A 14,959-nucleotide genomic window follows, 5' to 3' on the forward strand; every position below is an offset into this window, starting at 1 on the left:
TACTGGCTGTGCGACACATTTCCCGCACGACATAAGGAAAAACCCGTCAGCAATAGATTTCTCCATTTGTAAAGGGCTTGGCAGATTTGAAAAAAGAATTTCTTCAAGGGCGGATCTATCCTCAGACCATCTTCCCATATTACTAGAGATAAACCTAGATATAAACAATCTCTCCTTGCAAAAACAAAACCACAATATCCTCAAGAAAAACACTAACATTGAGCTTTTTAAGAAAGTCCTGGAAAGAAAGGTACTATTAAACACTGAGATAAGGGTAGCAGAAGATATAAACGACGCCATAAATATCTTCATAAAAAACATAAAGGACTCGGTTGCGGAATCAACTCCCACCCTAAGAACACCTGAAAACTCCAGAAGAAGGCTTGGGCAAGCTAACAGAAAAAGTCATACCCTAGCTCTGGACGAAACCACAAGCAGACTGCTGGAGGAAAAACGAACACTAAGCAGAGTTTTTAAAGCTACTAGAACGGACGAGGACAAAGCTAAACTAAAAGCTGCTGAAAATCGACTAAAAAAAGCGATAAAAATCTTGAGAGAAAATAGAATCAATGAGCAAGTTGAAGGAATAGACACAAATAACCCGGACAGAATGAGAAAAATGTGGAAATTGCTAGATGAAGGAAAAAGGACAAATCAGCCTAATTTTCCCCTCAAATTAGAAACCCAAAACGGACCTAAATGGACAAAAACGATAAAGGAGACAACAGAGGCATTTGTCTCCCACTTGGAAGGAAGATTTAAGCCAAATAATAGTGTACCTGATTACCACATAAATAGAGTTAATACTGAACTAAGAATAATTAAGGAAAGCATGCAAACCGAACGACATAATCTAAACAAAAACCCACATAACCAACCCATTACTCTAAAAGAACTGAATGACGAAATAAAAAACCTAAAGAACAGTAAAGCACCGGGAAAAGACCTTATAACAAACCAGCTAATAAAAACCCTACCGACTAAAGCTACCCTGTACCTTATCCTAATCTATAACTCCATACTTAGATTAGGATACTACCCAGAAGCCTGGAAGCATGCACAGGTAAAAATGATACTAAAACCAGGGAAAAGTACAAACGAGCCAAGTTCATATAGGCCGATTAGTCTACTCTCGGGACTCTCAAAAATTTTTGAAAGACTACTCTTAAAAAGACTATTTAAGGTAGACCTATTCAAAAAAGCTATACCTCTGCACCAATTTGGCTTTAGAAAAGAGCACGGAACTGAGCAGCAAATAGCCAGGGTCACACAATTCATTCTAGAGGCCTTTGAGAAAAAGGAATACTGCTCAGCGGTTTTTCTTGACATAACAGAAGCATTTGACAGGGTTTGGCATGAGGGACTATTACTTAAGCTAGCTAAGATACTACCTTACAACCTTTACATCATTCTTGAGAGCTACCTTACAAATAGAACATTTGAGGTCAAAGACCAAGCTGGAGAGACTTCGAGAACAGGACAAATAAGCGCAGGCGTGCCTCAAGGAAGCAATCTAGGACCACTACTCTACTCAATCTTCTCCTCAGACATGCCTCTTCCACATATCTACCGCCCCTCACCAACAGAAAGAATTATGCTCTCAACATACGCAGACGACACTATGGTCCTCAGCTCAAACATAATACCAACTGCTGCCACAAGAAACAATGAAAACTACCTTAAGTCATTTTCCGACTGGGCGGACAAATGGGGTATATCAATAAACGCTGCTAAAACTGGACACGTCATCTTCACATTAAAAAACGACTTACCAACAAATCTAAAGACTATGAAGATAAAGGGCCAAACAATAAAGACTGAAAACAAACAATCATACCTTGGCGTAATCCTTGACAGCAAGCTAACCCTTAGTTCACACGTCACAAAGCTGGTGGGCAAATACACTACAGCCTACAGAAAATTGACATGGGTCTTAAACGGAAGGAGCAAACTCCCTACAAAGACTAAAATGCTGATCCTTAAGTCAGTCCTGTCACCAATATGGCAGTATGCAATAGCAGCCTGGGGTCCCCTTGTTACGGATGCACAGATAAGACGTATACAAGTTGCGGAAAATAAGAAAATGAGAGACATATTTAGAGCGGGAAGATATACGAAAAACGAAACTATAAGGGAACGATTTGGAGTCAAAACAGTAGAAGAATTCTACCAACAGGCTGTCCACAGGTTCTCAGAAACCATAAAATCACACCCAAATATAGCTGTTCGCAGGATCTTCTCTAGGCACTTTATCCCGAACAGATTAGTAAGAAGCAGGCAGAGGTACTTGAAAATGACAAGGGACCATATCACCCTAAAACAGACTGGACAAACCCTCTCACCTAAACTTCTAAAAATCCCTGATCTAGACGACTGCAGAACCCTAAAAAAGCGAAGTGAGAGAGATAAAATAAGGCAAACACATCTAATCGAACTCCCCACCCTACTGAGACTAGAGGAAGAAGAGGAAGAGCTTAGAAGAATAAAAAAACAGGAAGAGAGCGAAAGAAGGGAAAGGGAAAGCCAAAAGTGGCCTCCAGATAGATGGTGTGAATCAGAAATCAACCTATACAATAAGCAATATAGAAGGGGCGATCTAACCAGACAGGAAATAATAGAAAGATTTAAAAGACAACCACTAAATGTACAGAGAATAATCTTACCCGACTACGAAGGAGACCAGGAACAGAATTAAAATAAATCAGAGAAAAGCAAAAGACAGAATTAACCAAAACTGGCGGAAGGGGTGGCAAAACATATAAATAGAAAAGAAATAAATAAAAAAGGCTAAAGGCTCACTCAGGTTATTTTAAAAAAGGGAAATGTCTTACATATAAATGGTAAAATTTAACTTATAACACCTACTGGATGATATAGACTGCGCACTCGAATTGCGCTATCCTGGCGAGATGGTGAATGCATCACTGGTGATCCGTCTCTCATTCCAAACTGATGGATTTGTGCCTGAAACAATCTCCGCTTTATGATGGCTCCATCTGCCGCTTAGTCTGGCACTTCACCACCGCTTTCCTGAAAGAAAGAGAATAATTTTTTAGTTCTCCTTCTCTTTCCTAAAATATACAATAAAATTTCATTCCTGAAAACCGGCGTGTCCTGTAAAAGCACCAGAACTGCGGCGCTTGTTTTCCTTCCTGCCAAAATTGGGATGCCTGCATCAGGGCTGACGGACCCGAATGGCCGACGCCTGATACATGCTGGCATCACCGCGTAGGATGTGGTGATCAGTGACACTGGAACTTAAGATGACCAGGCCTGATGGGAGCCTCGAGAATGATGCCAACTTGTCTCTCGCCCACCACTCCGATGCCAGTTCAGCAGCAACAAGTAGCGCCTTCATTAATAAACGGGATCAGCAGGCGTAAACACATTCCCCAGCAGAAGTAACAACAAACAGCTGCAGCAACAGCAGGGAGTTTTCTCGCCTCAACAGCCACTTGGAAATTTTGACGACCCGACCTTTTGTCTTGACCCTGGTCAACACACTGGACCAGTTAACAGAGGCGTTTTACCCTGGAAAGAAGAAAACTTGTATTATCCATCCATTTTTCACAGTCGTGTACCAAAAGTGCATTCCTGGCTAACCTAGCATGTCTCCTGGCAACGACGTTGGACTCGACGAATGCCTCCCTCCAGCTGCAGTTTGTATGCTCGCATCAGGGTAGACGGGCCAGGCAGGCTATTTCCATTCAAGCTAGCGTCTCCGTGGCGGTGCGGCAAACAGCAACAACGAACCGTATAATGGCGAAGACGACGACGATCCGGCCGGATAGCAGCTCAACGACGTCTCCAGGTCAGCACCGCCCGCCAGCCCGTAGCTAATACAGCAGCAACAGCAGCGTCTTATAAACGCGAACGGAGACACTGGCGCTAGCCCTCAGCTGATCGGGTACACAAGGTGGCGACGCAGTCACCACCAGCAGCGACGCAGTCACCATCAGCAGCGACGCAGTCACCACCAGCAGCGACGCAGTCACCACAAGCAGCGACGCAGTCACCACCAGCAGCTACGCAGTCACCACCATCAGCAACAACAGCAGCGACGCAGTCACCACCACCAGCAACAACAGCAGCAACAGCAGCGAAGCAGTCACCACCAGCAGCGACGCAGTCACCACCAGCAGCGACGCAGTCACCACCAGCAGCGACGCAGCCGCCACCGGCAACAGCAACAGCGTCGAAGCAGTCCCACCATCAGCAGCAACATCAACGACGCAGTCACCACCAGCAGCGACGCAGTTACCACCAGAAGCGACGCAGTCACCACCAGCAGCAACAACAGCAGCGACGCGGTCGCCACCAGCAGCGGAAACAGCAGCGACGCAGTCACCACCATCAGCAGCGACGCAGTCACCACCATCAGCAGCAACTGCAGCGACGCAGTCACCACCAGCAGCAACAACAGCAACGACGCAGTCGCCACCGGCAGCAGCAACAGCGGCGACTCAGTCACCACCACCAACAGCAACAGCAGCGACGCAGTCACCACCAGCAGCGACGCAGTCACCACCAGCAGCGACGCAGTCACCACCAGCAGCGACGCAGTCACCACCAGCAGCGACGCAGTCACCACCAGCAGCGACGCAGACACCACCAGCAGCGACGCAGTCACCACCAGCAGCGAAGCAGTCACCACCAGCAGCAACAACAGCAGCGACGCGGTCGCCACCAGCAGCGGCAACAGCAGCGACGCAGCCACCACCATCAACAGCAACAGCAGCGAAGTAGTCACCACCAGCAACAACAACAGCAGCGACGCTTTCACCACCAGCAGCAACAGCGGCGGCGACGCAGCCACCACCATAATGCAACAACAGCAGCGGCGGCAGCGACAGCAGTAACAGGGAATGGTTCTGCCGCAGTCGCATTCCTTGCCAACAGGTTCGCCTGTACGACGTATGAGACGTCGATTATCCTGCGGACAAATCCTTCCTTCCGGATGTCAGAATATATTGGCGAGCCAGCTGATCATTGTTTTTCCGACTCATTACCTGACCACTGGACAATCATCCTGGACAACAATCACCGGCGTATCAAATCTGGAAGAAAGAAATCTGGATCAGTTTTGTCCCTTCAGATTTGTATGTAACTGCATTCCTGGCAAACCGGAGCTTTTCCTGCAGACGACGCTGGACTGCGGCGCATTTTTCCACCCGCCACAGACTGGACGCTTGCATCAGGCCTGACGGGCCAGATTGGCCGATGCCTGGTACACGATGGCATCTCCGCGGTGGCGCGATGAACAGCGACGCTGAAAGAAATAATAATATTTAGTTTGCGGTACCAAAAAGGAGAAAACTACATCACAATTTACATCAACAAAGGTAACATATGATTTCTTTTTCCCTTTCCAAGTAGTAGTGAGACCAGCTACCGAGAATGACCTGGAATACCGGCTAACGCGAAGCAGGATATCGATAACGTTTCTGGCGGGAAAAATGCCAGAACATCGATTACCAGCTAAGTTGCTTTTACCTCCGATTTATCGAAGCCCAGGAGTAGTGAGACCAGCTGCTGATAATGACCAATGACATCGGCCAACGCGAAGCGATATATCGGTAACCATTCTGACGGGAAAATCGCCAGAACGCCGATTACTAGCCGTGTTTTTTTCCCTCCGATTTATCGAAGTCCAATAGCCCGCCTAGGCTTCCCGACCAAAACGGCGCGTCAGTGGTGATTAAAAATCCGACAGAGGCGCCAGTGAAACAGCTACCCAAAGTGAACACGAGGAAACGCAGCATACAAAATGGACGGACATAATGGAGACCAAAGTGAAGGATGGGCAACAGTGCTATCTATCTCCTCGGATGATAGCAACTGCTCGTCGTCGCCGCCATCAGCTAGAGTCTCATCGCTGGATACAACGCCAACGCCAAATGAAACCACCTTAGTAAGAAGAAGCCTATATCAACTAAATACCGACATGAAATCTTACGATTTTGAAAATATTGTATTAAATGAAAATAAAAATACCATATTGCCAGACCCTTTATTTGTTGATATATGCGGGAGTACTGCTAATACCACAAAAGCCACTGAAAAAAAGCCTGCCGATAGCCCCTTCCCCACTTCCATTAGCAAAAATTTTAGCACTTCCTCGCCACTAACACATGTAGATACACCTACACAAGACGATGACGCCAGTGCACTCAACACAGAGAAAGCAGCGAAAACAGCTAGAATAATTTTTCCCACACACACACCCTCATGCAATACCAAGCCGATAAAACCCGCCAAACCATCGCCCCCTACCAAAGATTCAAGCTTAAACTCTGCAACCAAAACACCCACCAACACAGACACAGCTACAGCAACTCAGAAAATTCTTCCCGCCAAAACACATGTAGACACACCTACACACGATGACGACACTAATGCAACCAAAGCATCAAAAACCGCTAAAAGAATTTTTTCCCACTCACAACTACTTGAAAACAAGCCAACACAGCCCGCCAAAAACTCTTCACCCCTCACCCAAACGCAATACACAAACAAAACAGCCAAGACACACACCCACACAGTCAAACCCACAGCGTCACAAAATCTCTTTCCCGCCAAAATGCATATAAACTCACCCACACAATATAACGACACTAATGCAACCACATTATCAAAAACCGGTCAAATAAACCTTTCTTCACATTCACACTTATGTGAAACCAAGCCAACACAGCCCGCCAAAAACCCAGCAATAGCAGCAGCGAGCATAGCAGCCAAGACACTCACCCACACAAACAAACACACAGCATCACAAAACTTTATTCCCGCCAAAACACATATAAACTCACCCACACAACACAACGACAATAATGCAACCACAGCATCAAAAACCGACAAAGCAGCTTCTCCTTCCCACACATACTTACGTGAAACAAAGCCAGCACAGGCCGCCAAAAACCCCCCACCCCTCACCATAAAGCAAATACCTACCATTGCAGCCAAGACACACACCCACACAGACAAACACATAGCATCACAAAACCTGCTTCCCGCCAAATTACTTATAAACATACCCACGCAACATAATGACCCCAATGCAACCAAATCATTAAAAACTGCCAAAGAAGCTTCTCCCTCTGACACATACTTACGTCAGACAAAACCAATAAAGCCCGCCATAAGCGCATCGCGTTCCGCCCAAGACTCAAACCCAAGCCCAACAATCAGTGACGTCACAGCAATCAGTGCTGTCACAGCTATCAGTGCTGTCACTCACGCAGGCAAACCCACAGCTACTCAGAACAATTTTCCCGTCAAAACTTTTGCAGAGTTGGTTAGAGAAAATGCAAAACGCTCACCAACTCTAACGCAAAATTTACCCCACGCAAAACATGACTCTGCCGCCCTCGGACGCTCACCGAGTGCAGCTAGAAAAAACCTAACAAAAACACTGAGTTCTCCCAAAACTCCTGGGAAGCGCCGTGGGGACTGTCTTGATGAGGGCCTAATTCAAACATCTAACAAAAAGGTTAGAATACGCGACGATTTCTCTGATGACGATCTGGGGGTCACAAATCTACCCTCTGAAACACCCATATTCAAAAGCAAAGTAGCTATTAAAATTCGGCAAGATTCGAGAAGAGAATCTTTGCAGAAGTCAGCTGAAATGGACACAGCTCCAGCAGCTAGTCCCTCAAACACAGTAGCTAATCCCGACTTACCGCCCTGGAAAACGATTCCAGCTAGCAGGAAACCACCATCTATCTTCTTGACCAACATTCAGCAGATTATTCCGCTAATAGAAAAGTTAAATTATAAAGCCGGGGTCAATAGCTTTACCACCAAAACTGAACTTGGCAACAACATAAGAATCCAGGCTAAAACAATGGACGCCTACAATGCAATTCAGAATGTTCTCCTTGAGGCAAACATACCCCTCCACTCCCACCAGCCAAAGAGTGAAAAAGGCTTCCAAATTGTAATTAGGCATCTCCACCAGTCAACCCCGACCAAATGGATTGAAAGCCAACTTCAAGATATCGGTATAGCTACAAAACTCATCAGGGCAATGCAGTTTAGGGACTCAAGAAATCCTATGCGCATTCATGAGGTTGAAGTTATACCCAAGGCTGACGGCAGCCATCTCAAGGTCCTGCTATTAAAATCCCTTGGAGGACAAAGGGTCAAGGTTGAAAGGAAACGGGTATCGAAGGATCCTACGCAATGTCATCGCTGCCAGTGTTTTGGGCATTCAAGGAATTACTGCAGAAACCCGTTTAAATGCATGAAATGTGGCCAACTGCACGCCACGGTTTCATGCACCAAACCCAAAAACCTTCCTGCTGTTTGTGCAAATTGTAATGGAAGCCACGTAAGCAGCTATAAAGGATGTCCTGCTTTCCAAGAAGCAAAGCAAAGACTATCCATTAACAAAATTCAATCCCTAAACTCACAACCCACGCGCCTTCATACGCCCCGCAATAAACAGCCCTACCCAAAACCCACGCACCTCCAGACGCCCCGCAATAAACAGCCCTACCCAAAATCCACGCACCTCCAGACGTCCCACAATAAACAGCCCTACACACACCCCCCCCCACGCACCGTAAACAACACTAAAATACCTGCTAAAATAAGCCAAGTAAAGATTACGCAAAGAAATATATCTATAAGCAAACGCCTAAATAGAATGAGGAATCAGGACAAGAAACTGAGGAAGGAAACAAGCCCACCGACAACTAGCAAAAATGTCCTGGCGTCTCTAGAAGAAAGCAGGAAAAATCCGAACAGCGTCTTAAACCCGGCCAACACACATCTCACTCACTTCCGCCCACCCGCAATAGCTGAAGATATCCCTAATTACGGATCCAAGGAGCCGAGTCAGGAGCAATACATTCTAAATCGCATTGAAGGGATGGAAAAGAAGCTAAACAACCTCCTAGAAATCGTCACCAGCCTACTAAACCAAAGAAAAGATTGTCCAAAATCTCCAAAAAATCCTTTCCGAGATCCAATCTTTGTCTAAACGCTCTTTCTAGTATCATCAGAAAGTGACGTCTCTTATGGCTCAGGCGGAAAACAGGGACATACTTAAAATCGCTTTCTGGAACGCTGGTGGGATTAACAATAAATTAGATGAGCTCAAGCTGTTCATCGTAAATATTGATGCTCACATAGTCATAGTCACTGAAACCAGACTTGACAACAAATCCACCAAACTAGAGCTGCCAGGATTTTTCACATACTTAGCCCAAAATCCTGTCTCTAGCAAGAGAGGAGGAGTCGCCACTATAGTAAACAGCAGTATCCGACATATGGCCTTAAAACCAATTGAAAAAGAATGCATACAGAGTGCACCAATAGTCTTGCTTCCAGACAACAACAGACGCAGCGAAATGATAGTAATAGCATCTGTCTACTGTCCGCCCTCACCAAAGTGGTCGTCCCACCATTTTACTGACGTTCTCAATTTTGCTGAGAAAACTTTGGGAGGACAGTCTAAGTTCATCCTATGTGGCGACTGGAATGCAAAACATAGGCAATGGGGCTGTATACGCGCCTGTCAACGTGGCGCCGCACTCTTCGAAGCAGTTAAAGCAGACTCCTTGGCTGAGATCATTGCTACTGGCTGTGCGACACATTTCCCGCACGACATAAGGAAAAACCCGTCAGCAATAGATTTCTCCATTTGTAAAGGGCTTGGCAGATTTGAAAAAAGAATTTCTTCAAGGGCGGATCTATCCTCAGACCATCTTCCCATATTACTAGAGATAAACCTAGATATAAACAATCTCTCCTTGCAAAAACAAAACCACAATATCCTCAAGAAAAACACTAACATTGAGCTTTTTAAGAAAGTCCTGGAAAGAAAGGTACTATTAAACACTGAGATAAGGGTAGCAGAAGATATAAACGACGCCATAAATATCTTCATAAAAAACATAAAGGACTCGGTTGCGGAATCAACTCCCACCCTAAGAACACCTGAAAACTCCAGAAGAAGGCTTGGGCAAGCTAACAGAAAAAGTCATACCCTAGCTCTGGACGAAACCACAAGCAGACTGCTGGAGGAAAAACGAACACTAAGCAGAGTTTTTAAAGCTACTAGAACGGACGAGGACAAAGCTAAACTAAAAGCTGCTGAAAATCGACTAAAAAAAGCGATAAAAATCTTGAGAGAAAATAGAATCAATGAGCAAGTTGAAGGAATAGACACAAATAACCCGGACAGAATGAGAAAAATGTGGAAATTGCTAGATGAAGGAAAAAGGACAAATCAGCCTAATTTTCCCCTCAAATTAGAAACCCAAAACGGACCTAAATGGACAAAAACGATAAAGGAGACAACAGAGGCATTTGTCTCCCACTTGGAAGGAAGATTTAAGCCAAATAATAGTGTACCTGATTACCACATAAATAGAGTTAATACTGAACTAAGAATAATTAAGGAAAGCATGCAAACCGAACGACATAATCTAAACAAAAACCCACATAACCAACCCATTACTCTAAAAGAACTGAATGACGAAATAAAAAACCTAAAGAACAGTAAAGCACCGGGAAAAGACCTTATAACAAACCAGCTAATAAAAACCCTACCGACTAAAGCTACCCTGTACCTTATCCTAATCTATAACTCCATACTTAGATTAGGATACTACCCAGAAGCCTGGAAGCATGCACAGGTAAAAATGATACTAAAACCAGGGAAAAGTACAAACGAGCCAAGTTCATATAGGCCGATTAGTCTACTCTCGGGACTCTCAAAAATTTTTGAAAGACTACTCTTAAAAAGACTATTTAAGGTAGACCTATTCAAAAAAGCTATACCTCTGCACCAATTTGGCTTTAGAAAAGAGCACGGAACTGAGCAGCAAATAGCCAGGGTCACACAATTCATTCTAGAGGCCTTTGAGAAAAAGGAATACTGCTCAGCGGTTTTTCTTGACATAACAGAAGCATTTGACAGGGTTTGGCATGAGGGACTATTACTTAAGCTAGCTAAGATACTACCTTACAACCTTTACATCATTCTTGAGAGCTACCTTACAAATAGAACATTTGAGGTCAAAGACCAAGCTGGAGAGACTTCGAGAACAGGACAAATAAGCGCAGGCGTGCCTCAAGGAAGCAATCTAGGACCACTACTCTACTCAATCTTCTCCTCAGACATGCCTCTTCCACATATCTACCGCCCCTCACCAACAGAAAGAATTATGCTCTCAACATACGCAGACGACACTATGGTCCTCAGCTCAAACATAATACCAACTGCTGCCACAAGAAACAATGAAAACTACCTTAAGTCATTTTCCGACTGGGCGGACAAATGGGGTATATCAATAAACGCTGCTAAAACTGGACACGTCATCTTCACATTAAAAAACGACTTACCAACAAATCTAAAGACTATGAAGATAAAGGGCCAAACAATAAAGACTGAAAACAAACAATCATACCTTGGCGTAATCCTTGACAGCAAGCTAACCCTTAGTTCACACGTCACAAAGCTGGTGGGCAAATACACTACAGCCTACAGAAAATTGACATGGGTCTTAAACGGAAGGAGCAAACTCCCTACAAAGACTAAAATGCTGATCCTTAAGTCAGTCCTGTCACCAATATGGCAGTATGCAATAGCAGCCTGGGGTCCCCTTGTTACGGATGCACAGATAAGACGTATACAAGTTGCGGAAAATAAGAAAATGAGAGACATATTTAGAGCGGGAAGATATACGAAAAACGAAACTATAAGGGAACGATTTGGAGTCAAAACAGTAGAAGAATTCTACCAACAGGCTGTCCACAGGTTCTCAGAAACCATAAAATCACACCCAAATATAGCTGTTCGCAGGATCTTCTCTAGGCACTTTATCCCGAACAGATTAGTAAGAAGCAGGCAGAGGTACTTGAAAATGACAAGGGACCATATCACCCTAAAACAGACTGGACAAACCCTCTCACCTAAACTTCTAAAAATCCCTGATCTAGACGACTGCAGAACCCTAAAAAAGCGAAGTGAGAGAGATAAAATAAGGCAAACACATCTAATCGAACTCCCCACCCTACTGAGACTAGAGGAAGAAGAGGAAGAGCTTAGAAGAATAAAAAAACAGGAAGAGAGCGAAAGAAGGGAAAGGGAAAGCCAAAAGTGGCCTCCAGATAGATGGTGTGAATCAGAAATCAACCTATACAATAAGCAATATAGAAGGGGCGATCTAACCAGACAGGAAATAATAGAAAGATTTAAAAGACAACCACTAAATGTACAGAGAATAATCTTACCCGACTACGAAGGAGACCAGGAACAGAATTAAAATAAATCAGAGAAAAGCAAAAGACAGAATTAACCAAAACTGGCGGAAGGGGTGGCAAAACATATAAATAGAAAAGAAATAAATAAAAAAGGCTAAAGGCTCACTCAGGTTATTTTAAAAAAGGGAAATGTCTTACATATAAATGGTAAAATTTAACTTATAACACCTACTGGATGATATAGACTGCGCACTCGAATTGCGCTATCCTGGCGAGATGGTGAATGCATCACTGGTGATCCGTCTCTCATTCCAAACTGATGGATTTGTGCCTGAAACAATCTCCGCTTTATGATGGCTCCATCTGCCGCTTAGTCTGGCACTTCACCACCGCTTTCCTGAAAGAAAGAGAATAATTTTTTAGTTCTCCTTCTCTTTCCTAAAATATACAATAAAATTTCATTCCTGAAAACCGGCGTGTCCTGTAAAAGCACCAGAACTGCGGCGCTTGTTTTCCTTCCTGCCAAAATTGGGATGCCTGCATCAGGGCTGACGGACCCGAATGGCCGACGCCTGATACATGCTGGCATCACCGCGTAGGATGTGGTGATCAGTGACACTGGAACTTAAGATGACCAGGCCTGATGGGAGCCTCGAGAATGATGCCAACTTGTCTCTCGCCCACCACTCCGATGCCAGTTCAGCAGCAACAAGTAGCGCCTTCATTAATAAACGGGATCAGCAGGCGTAAACACATTCCCCAGCAGAAGTAACAACAAACAGCTGCAGCAACAGCAGGGAGTTTTCTCGCCTCAACAGCCACTTGGAAATTTTGACGACCCGACCTTTTGTCTTGACCCTGGTCAACACACTGGACCAGTTAACAGAGGCGTTTTACCCTGGAAAGAAGAAAACTTGTATTATCCATCCATTTTTCACAGTCGTGTACCAAAAGTGCATTCCTGGCTAACCTAGCATGTCTCCTGGCAACGACGTTGGACTCGACGAATGCCTCCCTCCAGCTGCAGTTTGTATGCTCGCATCAGGGTAGACGGGCCAGGCAGGCTATTTCCATTCAAGCTAGCGTCTCCGTGGCGGTGCGGCAAACAGCAACAACGAACCGTATAATGGCGAAGACGACGACGATCCGGCCGGATAGCAGCTCAACGACGTCTCCAGGTCAGCACCGCCCGCCAGCCCGTAGCTAATACAGCAGCAACAGCAGCGTCTTATAAACGCGAACGGAGACACTGGCGCTAGCCCTCAGCTGATCGGGTACACAAGGTGGCGACGCAGTCACCACCAGCAGCGACGCAGTCACCATCAGCAGCGACGCAGTCACCACCAGCAGCGACGCAGTCACCACAAGCAGCGACGCAGTCACCACCAGCAGCTACGCAGTCACCACCATCAGCAACAACAGCAGCGACGCAGTCACCACCACCAGCAACAACAGCAGCAACAGCAGCGAAGCAGTCACCACCAGCAGCGACGCAGTCACCACCAGCAGCGACGCAGTCACCACCAGCAGCGACGCAGCCGCCACCGGCAACAGCAACAGCGTCGAAGCAGTCCCACCATCAGCAGCAACATCAACGACGCAGTCACCACCAGCAGCGACGCAGTTACCACCAGAAGCGACGCAGTCACCACCAGCAGCAACAACAGCAGCGACGCGGTCGCCACCAGCAGCGGAAACAGCAGCGACGCAGTCACCACCATCAGCAGCGACGCAGTCACCACCATCAGCAGCAACTGCAGCGACGCAGTCACCACCAGCAGCAACAACAGCAACGACGCAGTCGCCACCGGCAGCAGCAACAGCGGCGACTCAGTCACCACCACCAACAGCAACAGCAGCGACGCAGTCACCACCAGCAGCGACGCAGTCACCACCAGCAGCGACGCAGTCACCACCAGCAGCGACGCAGTCACCACCAGCAGCGACGCAGTCACCACCAGCAGCGACGCAGACACCACCAGCAGCGACGCAGTCACCACCAGCAGCGAAGCAGTCACCACCAGCAGCAACAACAGCAGCGACGCGGTCGCCACCAGCAGCGGCAACAGCAGCGACGCAGCCACCACCATCAACAGCAACAGCAGCGAAGTAGTCACCACCAGCAACAACAACAGCAGCGACGCTTTCACCACCAGCAGCAACAGCGGCGGCGACGCAGCCACCACCATAATGCAACAACAGCAGCGGCGGCAGCGACAGCAGTAACAGGGAATGGTTCTGCCGCAGTCGCATTCCTTGCCAACAGGTTCGCCTGTACGACGTATGAGACGTCGATTATCCTGCGGACAAATCCTTCCTTCCGGATGTCAGAATATATTGGCGAGCCAGCTGATCATTGTTTTTCCGACTCATTACCTGACCACTGGACAATCATCCTGGACAACAATCACCGGCGTATCAAATCTGGAAGAAAGAAATCTGGATCAGTTTTGTCCCTTCAGATTTGTATGTAACTGCATTCCTGGCAAACCGGAGCTTTTCCTGCAGACGACGCTGGACTGCGGCGCTTTTTTCCACCCGCCACAGACTGGACGCTTGCATCAGGCCTGACGGGCCAGATTGGCCGATGCCTGGTACACGATGGCATCTCCGCGGTGGCGCGATGAACAGCGACGCTGAAAGAAATAATAATATTTAGTTTGCGGTACCAAAAAGGAGAAAACTACATCACAATTTACATCAACAAAGGTAACATATGATTTCTTTTTCCCTTTCCAAGTAG

The 14,959-nt window shown here is 46.2% G+C and overlaps 2 long non-coding RNA genes across 2 annotated transcripts; both read right to left on the reverse strand.

Annotated features, from left to right (window-relative positions):
* Positions 1-2,788: 2,788 nt before the first annotated feature.
* Positions 2,789-3,992, reverse strand: LOC117141164. Its single transcript, XR_004459463.1, has 2 exons — positions 3,604-3,992; positions 2,789-3,531 (listed from the first exon to the last, which is right to left on the reverse strand). It is a non-coding gene; the product is annotated as an uncharacterized LOC117141164 (long non-coding RNA).
* Positions 3,993-12,371: 8,379 nt separating this feature from the next.
* On the reverse strand, positions 12,372-13,575 carry LOC117141095. The gene is made up of 2 exons (XR_004459456.1): positions 13,187-13,575; positions 12,372-13,114 (listed from the first exon to the last, which is right to left on the reverse strand). It is a non-coding gene; the product is annotated as an uncharacterized LOC117141095 (long non-coding RNA).
* Between the last annotated feature and the right edge of the window lie 1,384 nt (positions 13,576-14,959).

This window comes from Drosophila mauritiana, chromosome 3L (assembly GCF_004382145.1).
Source record: "Drosophila mauritiana strain mau12 chromosome 3L, ASM438214v1, whole genome shotgun sequence".
NCBI lineage: Eukaryota > Metazoa > Arthropoda > Insecta > Diptera > Drosophilidae > Drosophila > Drosophila mauritiana.